This window comes from Cuculus canorus, chromosome Z (genome assembly GCF_017976375.1).
Source record: "Cuculus canorus isolate bCucCan1 chromosome Z, bCucCan1.pri, whole genome shotgun sequence".
In the NCBI taxonomy this organism is placed as follows: Eukaryota; Metazoa; Chordata; class Aves; order Cuculiformes; family Cuculidae; genus Cuculus; species Cuculus canorus.
Genome location: NC_071441.1, coordinates 64816650 through 64828895, shown reverse-complemented (window position 1 = coordinate 64828895; position 12246 = coordinate 64816650). Strand labels below are relative to the sequence as shown.

The 12246-nt window shown below is 38.8% G+C and overlaps 1 long non-coding RNA gene across 2 annotated transcripts in view; it reads right to left on the bottom strand.

Moving 5' to 3' along the window:
• Nucleotides 1-473: 473 nt before the first annotated feature.
• Nucleotides 474-12246, bottom strand: part of LOC128850419 (uncharacterized) — a 32234-nt gene continuing 20461 nt past the window's right edge. The window contains exons 2-4 of one of the 2 annotated variants that reach the window (XR_008447845.1): nt 10665-10801; nt 9099-9227; nt 474-565 (exon numbers count right to left, since the gene is read on the bottom strand). This is a non-coding gene — a long non-coding RNA (uncharacterized LOC128850419). Of the gene's footprint in view, nt 566-8809; nt 9228-10664; nt 10802-12246 lie in introns of those variants that run through there. The other variant, XR_008447844.1, reaches the window with a different exon arrangement.

Below are 12246 nucleotides of genomic sequence, written 5' to 3'. Positions count from 1 at the left end.
AGTCATTTGTGATCCACAAAAGAGGGCCAGCAGGGTGAGGGTAGCTGCAGTTCCTCAGGGACAGCAATCATCTGTACAGCAGAATAAGTGCTGTAATTTAGCTGCAACATGATGGAGAGGATCAAAGGTGCTGGCAGATAACTCTGAGGTTGACTTCCTGTGCTGTCAAAAGCTTTGTTAGAGACTTGCTATCAAATTATTCTATAAATATCAAATGGCCAGTACTTACATTTTCTTATCTTTGTACCTTGCAAGCTGTGTGAAAGCTGAGAGCTCTTTTCTGCAGAGAAAATTTATTATTTTCCACCACAATGTCCTGGTACTGAGAAGTGTCAACATATGAAACAGGAGTGAAATGGCCCAGAAACTACTCCACATGCGTTTTGTATTGACTCCACTGTTTTATGTTGCCAAAATAAAAGTAGTTTACTTGGCACTTTCTTCCCATTTGCATCTTACCGCTTCTCTGTGTGTCTGTCTGTGATATCAGAATGGTAAAAGGCAATGTTCCCTGGATCTTCTTCCTTATTTTTTTTTTTCTCTGATAAGCCACCCAGGAATCACACTGTGGGGGAAGTAAATGGGAACAAATACATCAAATCAGAAGGCAGCTGTAATATTAACTATCTCTTTTCCTCACAGAGTTCTTGGGTGAAGCAGCACTTGAAATGCAGCAGAAACCAAGGTTCATGATAGCAGATTATATTACTACTGTCTTTTTTCCCAAAGATAAGAATAACTCTTATTTCCGCCTAAAGACATCATATACTCATAATATTCACACTAAAATATTTACAACAAGTAACAATTACAAGACAAAAGACCATCATGCTATGACATATTAGACTGCGATTTCATGTACAAAGAATCAAATTCTTTAAATCTGTAAAATCACAACAAGCACTCTTTTAACTGCTATCCTGGCTAAAATTACAGGGTGTCATTTTTCTTTCCAATCGTTAAGTTCAGTCCCCAGAACTCTCCATATCCAACAATCTCTGTGGGAGACCTCAATTTATAATTTACCAATTCCACATTTGCAGAGAAGAAAAGAGTGAGATCTCTCTTGCACCTAAAAAATGTAGATTATTCATGATATATATTTACTCAAACTGAAGGAGTTACTTCACAGCCATAAGTTATACCAAAGCATCATCTTCTAGGCACTTCATAACATGGTGCATTGTACCAGAAATTCCATGTTAGACCTGAACTGCATCAGTAGTAGTAACAACTTCTTCACAGTAGACCCAGTCAGAAACATCACCATAGGGCCAGACTGACTGCACGTACATATCAAGCAGCTGCTTCAAGCTTGACTCAAACAGGGCAGAATTGTTGCTGGCATGAAGAGAAGAAATATCAGGGAACTATCCAGGAAACTAAACTCGCCCTTTGTCTAGTTTATGTGTCAATAGGGAGCATGTGTGTGTGAGGGTAGCCTACTGCACATGAACACACCAATAGCAACAGTGATCAGAAATGTTTCCTTCCATCCTTAAGCTGAAAAAAAAAACTTTGTCGTTTCCTCTGGGACCAGAGCCTTGCTACCATGATTCATGTCCAGTTCTGCTTTTGTGCTACAGCCCACTGCACCTTCAGCTACACAGAAACAGAATAAAAAAAGATAAAAACCCAGACATATTCTTGAGAATCCTGACAGAGAAATGCCTTAACCTATGAGGCCAGAGTAAGACTCATCCTGGCGCACTGAAAGGGTAACTTCAAATGAAGTCTTGGCAATAGTCCAGCTAATTTTTCTTGAGCAGATCATAACAGAACTGGGGGGAAAAAATCAGGGGAAGATCTTCTATGTCAGTGATCAACTCATGCAGAGAACAGTTGAATATATTTAATATTACTCTCATGTTTATATTCCTTGTCTAGATATTCCAGTGAGAATAGTGTAGACAGATAAAAGATGGAAATCTGTTCATCTCAAGGGAGTTTGCATCGTTTACATAGCCTCTAAAGCTTAATGTGCACATTTTCCCATAAACAAATTCAGTTGAGGAATGGCATTCTGGATTCCACTCTCTTTGACTCATCTGCTGGATGTGAGTCCAGTCAAGTCTTTCTCCAGACTGGGGAAATCTGAATTTTATCAGCTTCATGAATCATTACGAGCTTTCCTCACTCGACTCCACAGTCACCTATTTTCAGTCCTTTGGATATGAATCAATTCAGCAACAATGTGAAATAAAGGGTGGAGGATTTTCCTGATGGAGTGTCTGTCTGTGAAGCAGGATTAGTCATCTAGAACCTGACAAAAGATTGAACAAGAAAGCTAAAACAATGTCCAGTTATTCAAAAGAGAAGACTAAGTACAGCCTATTCCAAACCAAGCAATGTCTTCCAGGCAAAGTGGTCATACTTCCTGTCATTTTCATGTAATGTCAATGATGTCCATAATTCAGATGACATCAAGTTATGGGTTGAGTAATATAAATAATATTTTTTACAATATGAGCTTCTAGAATGATTCTTACTATGTCCTATTTGACACAGCATATATTTTACCGTATCATATTTTAGGACCACACCTATCTCCAGTTGTTGAGATCAGCCCCTGGTACATAGTCAAAGGAGAAATACAAGCTAATCTCTCTGCAGAAGTACATGTGGCTTCAATGAGTATATAGAAGGTTTAGGTAGACAGCTCTTCTAACTTAGACAGAGAACAGAGGCAGATAATTGCCACAGGTATGTGGAATTGTTCTAGAACAAATTTCCCAACTTGCTAATAGACATTTAAAAGTTTCTTTCATTTTGTTTATCCCCTATGGGAACAGTCTTTTGTAACAAGCTACATTTATAATAAGCGATGAGAATCTTGTTTCTGTTTTCTATTAGAGTATTTTCAAAGACGTTGTAACCTAAGGAGGACCTCTGTGTATCAGGCAGAGCCGTCTGGGCAAGAACACATCTGAGGCAAAGCCAAGACTGTTACTGAAAGTTTTCTTACATTTCCAGGGAAGCCTAGGAAATGTCCCGTCACCTTGCCTTGCAGAACTTAGTATGGCTTGAAGCTGCACAAACCAGTTATAAATGGACAAATTACCATGGAACCTGGTGCAGCAGGGGATGATGAAAAATGTATATATTTGTATGTACATAAGAGATTCAGCATTGTACTTTTTAGACATGTTTGCATTCTAACAGGATATTGCCTAATGTTCTTATGCTAATATCATGCCGTGCAGACAGCACAGACTGAGTGCTGTTCATCAGTGTCAGCCAAACCAGTCATAATCAGAATTTAGAGCTGCCTTAAAAATATATTTTGCTCTTACTAAGTTCACACCTAATCAAACAGAATGAAAGAGTAATTTCCAAGCAGTACCAGCTCAGATTTAGGTGAGATTTAACAGAGGATAGCCATTAAAATCAAGTAATCGGCTTTATTTTTTTCCAGTCAGTCAGCGTTTAAAGTCTTACAAAATCATCTGACAGTAACTACCTTGACTAATTTATGTCCTGAAATTAAACATGATTCACACTACCAAAAAAACTGGTGATTTACAACCAAGGTTAATTTTGTACTAAGTCAACTGTACTACACAGTACTTTTATTTTTATATATATATATATATATATAAAATCAGCCAAGGAATCTGTATTTCATCTAGTTAAGTAGGTTCACATCAAATTAACAGGCCATATTACTGACAAACCTAGGGTAAAATCTTCAGAAGTGTGGAGTCTAGATGTAGATTCCCAAATGTCCAGACATTTTCAAATATGGAATGTGGGCTCCCATCTCACTGCACTAATTTTTTAACAACTAATTTGTATGTACTTTCCTTACCACTCATCACTCTGGCCCTAGGACATACTTTTACACAAGTATCAAGCACCTCATTCCTCTGACTTCACCCTACCTGCTTTCTTCCTCAATTCTTGTATCTGCAGCACTATCACATAATGTCCCATCTTGAAACGGTTAATCTTAAAACAAACTCTGGGTCAACAGATCCAGCACTGTTCTCTGACATCCCACAGGCTGTACTCGTGGATCAAGGCCAACAATATTGCTGCTGAAATAACCATTACAAAGAAAATCAATCTTCTTTAAATAGAGAAGTGCCCTGCCTCCTGTGCCTTCAGCTCGTGCATTATTCCTTCTTGTCTTTCTCTTGCCTAACCTGGATCCTGGGCTTCATTGTATTTTCTTCCCAGCACATACTGACAATCAAGTAGGGGGAACAACAACCATAAAGAATAGAAGTAGTCAAAAGACCCCCTGGTCATGGCAAATCCTGTTGAGACATCTCTGTTGCCATGGTGAATCTCTCATTTTTAAGATGAGTGTGCTATAGTGACTGTGAACAAGCCAAGCGTAGTGGGTGTGAGATGACCAGCTAGGCTATGTACAATAAGCAGCTCTGCTTGCATACTTTGAAGAATGGTTACTATACAAGTTAGTTTATTAGATAGTTACTGATACTGAAGCTTCCTTCCACCTAAGTAGTTTTCATCCTAGGGGGGAAAAAAAAAAAAAAAGCAAACAAAAAAAACCCCCTCTTTTTAGCACTTTCTTGCCTCTGCAGGGAACCATCCAGACACCGATATTAAAGCAACGTCCACTATGGCATCCTTAATGAGGTTTTTGTGGTAGTTGCTACTCCATTCTTGAGCTTGGCAAACAAGCCTTTACTGAGTTCTCCATTGTCATCTTTCTGAAACACATTCCAGGCTCAATGCTGCCTTTATTGGTGTGTAACACTGCAGCTGAAACCTAGAGTGTCCAGCCTCTGCTGCTGCACTCAAGATCAGCTTGTGCACCACTTCCCTCAGCACAGGGCACATGGAATTGATTTTTCTGTCTGATGGAGGCACCATTTGGACAAAGTCTGAATTTTTGTCCCCCAAAGCAGGCTGGGAAGCAAAGGGCTCTGTACGTCTTTGGTTTGTACTCATGCTATTGAGGGTGAAAAAAATCCTATACATCTAAACATAAAATTAATAATAGATACAATTTTGGGATGGATAAAGAGAGCTAATCAGCTCTTGGCAGATTGTAGAGCTGTATGCATGATAGATTTTACCACAGAGAGCTTTCCAAATGAGGAGACACCCTAGGAAAATTCCTGAAAACTGTAAGTATAAAGCTTCTTTATGTTTATTAATATTATTTCTCCAAAACCTTTTACACTGCTTTCAGACTTACATTTTTTGGAGAAGACCTGTATGTCACATAGACAGTGTTTAATATTCTACTGAAAGCAATTATATGTCCTAGGAACACCTTTGTTCTGAATCTCTGGTACCTGTGGCTTGTTTTGCTTTTTCTGTGCAGCTGGAAAAAACAGGATATAAAATTTTACCTAAAATGAATATAAAAGACTTAAAAATTATAGTACATAACTACTCTATATTTGGAAGGAATACTTACATTCCTTCCTCTTTTTTCTTTTCCTCTTCACTTTGCTCAAAAAACTACTGAAAAGTAGAGATAGTCAATGCACCTGCCAAATGATGGGAGCAGGGAGAGTGTTGAGGGAATAGCTTGTGAAAAAGTTTTAATTTAGTCAGCATTTCCTGGACTTATTTATTCCAATTAAATCACAGAAAATTAAAAATTTTTCTCAGGTTTTGCCTATTGAACTTTGGCTTTGTTTCTTTGGAATTTTCATTTGAGTTATGAAACAAACATTTCAGCAGAAAATATCTTGCCAACAGTAAAATCTTCCAGCTTAACTTTTTGTGGAAATTCAGTTTCTGAGAAAACTGAATTTTTGAATGGCCATTCTTAGCATTAATTTTCCCCTGTCAGTGTTGAACATGTTGTCTGTAAATTATCTGTGAGAAGAAAACCACTTTCTTTCTTCACTGTAGTAGTCGCTAGGCCAGCTTATCTCAAACAATATGAGGGACACTGTTTATTTTAGACTTAAATTATTTTAGTCCACAGTAAGACTGATGAATATAGCATTGACAGTATAAGCCCTGAAACTGAGCTAAAAAAACAATCTCACACACACTGAAGCGATTCAGTGCCTGAAATATGAGGCTGAAATATGCCTGAAATATGAGGTTGTGTGGATGTTCCGTATGCAACAGTGGAAATGCTGGACATTTAAGCCAGAGCAGGTTGAACGAACTGAATTGTGGTCATCCATTTAAAATCTAGTTTGTGTCTCATAATGAAAAGGAATTATTGTAACACTGCTCATTTTGTTCCCATCAGTAAAACTACCATTTTACCATTTCATGGCTCTGTCAGGTCATGTCACTGCCCTCTCACTTCAGGTCTTCCCAGTCAAATTAAGATTTTACTGCAGCTCAGCCGTTAGCAGTGTTATTGCCCCACCAGCCATATTCACCTAAGCAGTAGTCATCTGATATGTATAATTAAGTAATTAGATATAACTGGACTATCTGCCAACAGAAAGAAGAATCATATTTAAAGCCCTGAATTACTACAGGCTGGGTTAGAGGATCTGACAAGAAATGCACATTGTATGCTTATCACTTGTTTTCCCCACAAAAGCAGTTGTGTAATGTCACAGTAAAACCTTGGCTCTGCCTTTCCAGCACAGTGGGCAGTGCAGCTGAAGAGGCACAGTTGGTGTTTTTCTGCTGATTTATTGCAAAATTTGATCCTACTGGATAGCAGCATGAGGGGATTTGACTGACCTTCGTAGTGCTTCTAAGGTGCTCTGGGGTGACCGGAGTAATATGAGAAGTACTCTGGGCTGATAGGAGTAGTGTGACACTGTTCACTTAAAGCATAAAATATAGGTAAAAAACCCCCATATATGCTGTAATATCGTATGTGTGGTCTTATTCTAAAACATCACGGAAATAGACTGCAAACAACAACAACAACAACAACGAAAAGTAAGAGGCAGTAAAGAGGCAGTAAAGGCCTAACATTCACCAGAGATTGTCTGTGATAGATCATGGGCTCAGACCAGATGTGCACACATCTGCCTTTACTGCCGGTAAAGTATGGCTGATTAGACGTTAGTTGCTCATCTCTTTGGCAGGGTATTTAGAGGCACACTGTAGGAGTAGCTGTGGAAGATACTAACAAATCAGAAGCTTATTACAATGGGGAGATTAAGGTATAGGATTTAGGGTGATCTGAAGCTTCTACTCTGAACAAATCTTCTATGTTCTTCAGACACCTCTTTTAATACTAGAAAAGGGAAACAGAAGTCACCCATACTAGACACCAGCACACTGGTATGAGCACTTTGTCCCAACAAAATCCACACATGAACACAAGAAGAGTTAACCAATAAAGAAACCACTGAACCAGCTTTAGCCAACTGCAGCATCTTGGATGTTATAGGCAACTCCTTGCAGAGAGGCTACAGACTCTCATCCCTTCTGTAGGCTGAAATACCTGCCTACTCAGGTTACTCAGCAACCCTGTGGTTAATGCAGAGGTCTGGAAATGTCATCTCATCTGTCATTCCACTTTCTGCTCATCCACATTCCCAGCCCTCAGGCCTGGTGTGGGTGAAGCTGATTTTCCCTTTACAAGGAGAAACAGCTTCAACCCTTAGGCCCTGGACAGAACAAAAGAAACTCTGCAGTGATCCTTCCTTCTTGGTGTTATTGAACCAAGCTGGACTTTATGTGCTGTTTGTACAAAAAAAAGCCTCACATAGAACTATGTGTAACATAAGCAAATGTGCCCAAGCGTGAAACAGGGTAAAGTAGTTAACTTGTGATCATAGGTTAATTGGTTTGTTATCCCAAGCTTTGTTTTTGCTGCCTCAGTCTGGCAGAGAAAACAGCAAAAATATACGTTTTACTTCTATTTTTCATTGAGTAATCTACAGCTTAATTATACCATTCAGTTGTTTTCACCCTCTAATAAGACTTAAATTCAAGAGAAAAAGATGTTACAGAGCTGGATGAAGAAGATACGGCTGTGAAATTCATAGTAGATTCAGCCATGGAAAGTTAATGGACATGTTTTTGATGGTAAAACTAGCCTAAATCTCTTACAGGTTTAGGAAACATAGGAAAACATAGGTAAACATAGTCATTAAGACTGAATCCATAATATTTATACTGAGAAGAAAAAATGATTAATCAAAACAGGCAATGCTGCTTAACAAGAAGTAGTTTCAAGTTTAAAATCATTTCCTTGAAGTAAGTGAAGTGGTAGGAACCAGTGGACAGAAGGTGGCTCCCTGATTGCCTGGCTTTATCTCAGGAGACAGCTGAGGCTTACTTTTTTTTTTTTTTTTTTTTTCTGAACATGCTGCAGCAGTTTGAATTGCTGACCCACTTCAATGGAGAAGTTTGCCAAGAAGACTCTGTCCTCCAAGCCATCATCTGTATCCTGTGATTTAGCCAAACAAACCTTTGGGTTTGCCAGAAGCAAGATCCATCCAAGCTGTTCAGAGGACTTAGAATAAGCAGTCTGGTGTGATGCTCTGATTGATCTGCAATGTAGGCTAGAACAGGAGAACTCTCTTTGTTACATTCCTGCCTGCTTGAAACAGGACAAGGAAGAAGTTTACTTTGTTCTGGCCACCATCCCAGGAGGCAAAGTGCTGCAGAACTATAAAAATCATACAAATACAGAAAAATGGAATTAGGAGTCAACTCAAGAGATTATCTAATTCACATCCTACTTCTCACACTGCACTTACTGCCACCAGAAACGTGGCTGTGAGGAAGGGTTCACAGAAAAGAAAATTGTGAACCAAGTGCGTCCATACACACTCACAGCAATGGTGAAGGAATAGGAGACTGCATCTCGTTTGCTACATATTTATTTTTGCCTGAGACTGTGTAGCTTTTGTAAGTCCAGTCTAAAAATAAAGTCAGAATGTTGGCTGATATTACAAAGAAGTTGATGAAAGGATTACAGAGCACTGTTGAAGAGAGAGTGATAAAATGATCCTTTTTTTCCCACTGAGATTTTCACTCTATTCTTAACTCTGTTTATTTTCCTCCTCTGAAATGTTTTAATTACTGGAGATGCAGAGCACACTTTTCAAGGAGAGGATGAAAAATCCATGTGTTTCCAAAAATTTCAAAGTGTACTTCTGGTTTCCATGCAGTTTCCTTTTTATATGGGTATGGAAACAGCACAGCCCTAGGACAAAGATCTGTCAGAAAATTAATACCTATTTTGGTCTTGTTTGTTTCTCTCTTATTTCTATCTTCTCAAAAGTACTTTGTCCAAATGCAATGTTGTAAACTCCCAATAATGGTTTGCTTCAATATTGAAGTTTTTTTTCATAAATGCCTGCATTCTGGGAAAAAAAAAAAAAAGAATTGTCAGGACACTGTGTCAGAGTATCAAAGCATGCAGATATTTAGAAGGGAAAAAAGGAAGATAGCTCTTTATCACTGGTTACTTGAGAGCTCTAAAGTGACTAAAAGATGTTTTGTGCATTTGCATCATTATTCTGGTGATCAGATCAAATCTCTGATTGCATTTGTGTGCTTTAAGAGTTTTCTTAATATCTGCATCTGACACCCACTGTTTACTTTTCCTTTTCTCTGGGGGCCTCCATAAGTACAGACAAGACAGTGGTGCAAGTCATACATATTTTAGATGCTTTATTTTTCCTTGGCTGTGCAGAAATGGGCTTCTTAAAATGAAAACTTTTTCATTTGTAAAGGGTTTGCTGCTAGATCTCTTTCAGTTTTTCTCTAAAAATAGATTTTCCAGAGCTGAGTCATGGCTATGCTCTGATGTAAACTGGGACCAAAAAGCAAAGACCAGCACACAGCATTGCAACGGAAGAAAATGTTTCAGCACCACAGCTTGGAAAATATGCTCTCACTACAGCTTCTATGAGTTGCTAAACTTTCAGGATTACTCTTTTATGTGCCTTCCAGCACAATCATAACACTGGCACTTTCAGTCAGTCCTTCCAAGAGCTGTAAGCTGACACCTATATCAGCCTGGCGCTATTCTGCACTAACAAATCATTGGATTTCCTGCAGTCTGAGCAAGGGGATGTGGTTTTGAGACAACTGGGCGGGAAACTATTACCCTCTTCATCAATGACCTTAAGATGCCTCTAATGATCAGTATTAGTCAAGAAAACTTTGTGGGAAGATGTTTGTTTCATCTTAAGCCCTTATACAAGAAACATGGATGACTTAATGTTTAATAGCTGCCCCAACTCATCTTAGTTAGGAATCCAAAGCCAGTTGCGTTAGTCATTGATTACATCAGTCAGACTTTTCTTTAAAAGGGCAACCTATCACTTTTGTCTGAATGTATGACTACAGTGCAGAGGAGACCTGATCTGGACTCCCACACATGACCTGGTCACCCACTGCCCACTCAGACACAGTGGCTGCTCATACAACAAGGCAGCTGCATGCTGTGCTATGGCTTGTAAGGCTGGTACCCAGGGGCACAGCACAGGCACGTCCCCATTTCAGAATGACATACATTAATAAAAGCAATATAACTAGTTCTTTGGAGGCAGACTAGGGAGAAGTCCCTGTTCTCTAAAGGTCTGAATCTATGAACAATAGCTGAAAAACTTACATATGAGAAGCTCATCCAGGTATTTCAGGGCCAAGATGAGCAAATGAGAGAAGTAACAGTCTTCCAGATACAGTTTGTTGCTGCTTCCCAAAGCTGGGCAACACAAACAGGTACATGCCCATAGCTCTTCACTTTGCTGCTGGAAAGTTAATTGCTAGAGCTATCAGTGGTGGAAGCTTACCAGACACTTGGTCGTGAGATTTGCTCAACAGTGGTGGGCATTAGTAACATGACTGAGATGACATCTGGCTCAAGAGAATGAGCTTTCTCAGCTGCTGTGGAGCTCCTTGTGCATCAGTGAACATGCCTGTGTTTTCCCTGTCAGAAAAAAAAAAAACAGGAACCACAAGGGAAACAAGCTTGATGGCTGGCAGACCACTCTTGATTACAAAGCCAGATTTACCCATATGCAAAGTATCAAGATGTGGGAGGTATTTTCCATTTATGTCTTTGGAGAAGTAAAGCTCTTATTTATCTCACAGTTCCTGCTGTGGTATCTGCCCTCTCCCTCATTTTAGAAAATCCCACTTACCCTCTAATAACACTTGAAATTGTGCCAATGAAAAAAGACCGCCTGTCAGAAGTATAATAGCACACTCAAAGATGTCAGGCTGGCTGCTGGGCTTGCTCTTAGTAGGCTGAAGACCAGTTGTCTCCTCGTGTAACACTAGTGCCTTTCCCTACCAAGTGCTGGTGTGACTGAAAACAGAGTGGCACAACTGAGTATATTCTGCAGAAGACAATGGGAAAATACTTACTTTGAAGGAAGTTCAAGAAATGTCTCAATGATGCAGCTTGTAAAGGAAAAATAGACAAGAGTTTGCTTTTCCCCTGTGCTCATACATTGTCCTAGAAAGGCTGTTTCAGAAAATCTGCTGCTTTCTGGTTCTTCTCTAGTTCTAAATAATGTGCAAACTGACAGCTAAGCAAATAACAGTAGTAATTCTAAAATATTCATGAGAATTTTGAAAAATAATTTTAGTTTAGCAGCTGCGTATACACAAACAATAATTGCAAAGGTAAAAAGAGGAAATGTGTGTCCATCTTTGCCATAGACCAAAAAGGCAAGTTAAAGAATAAGCTAGCAATGTACACAACAGCAGGAACTTTTGAAAAGACCATGTTCTTTCAAAACAACTTTTGTCCCAGACCTACAACACATGAATTGCTAGTGTTCTTATCAGACACTTAACCCAGTCCATCAAAGTACTTAATGGCTTTAAGCCCCTTTTATTCAATACAGTCACCAAGGAAGTGTAAATTAAGTAGCTAAGTGGCATATTCCATGCTCACGTATTAGCCATCCTAGATTTAATCTTGTCAAGCAATGAATGAACTGAAATGCTTAAACTTTCAGATGAGACTGTTTACTGGATAATTAACATTCTGAACAGTTGTTTTCAAAATCAGATCCTACATTTTTGATGGGGCACAGAACATATAGCTCAAGATATAAGGTGCACAAATTTTCCCCAACAGAAATTATTTTTTGCTGAATTTATATCAAAGCCAATTTAATATGGTGTCAAATGAATCCTGGAAGCCACCAATAGCAAATATGCTACCAGGATGTAGAAAATGTATTTACAGAGAGATTTGCAAGAAGTTGTCTTGAAGTTAAAAGAAGAAAAAAACATGATATCAAACTTCTGATTATTTGTGGTTTTGAGTGCTTAGTCATGTATGCACGTATAGTTCTAACAATGTGTGGCTATGGGTGCATAAAACGGCATTTGCATTGATATCACCAGTTAAGAAAATCA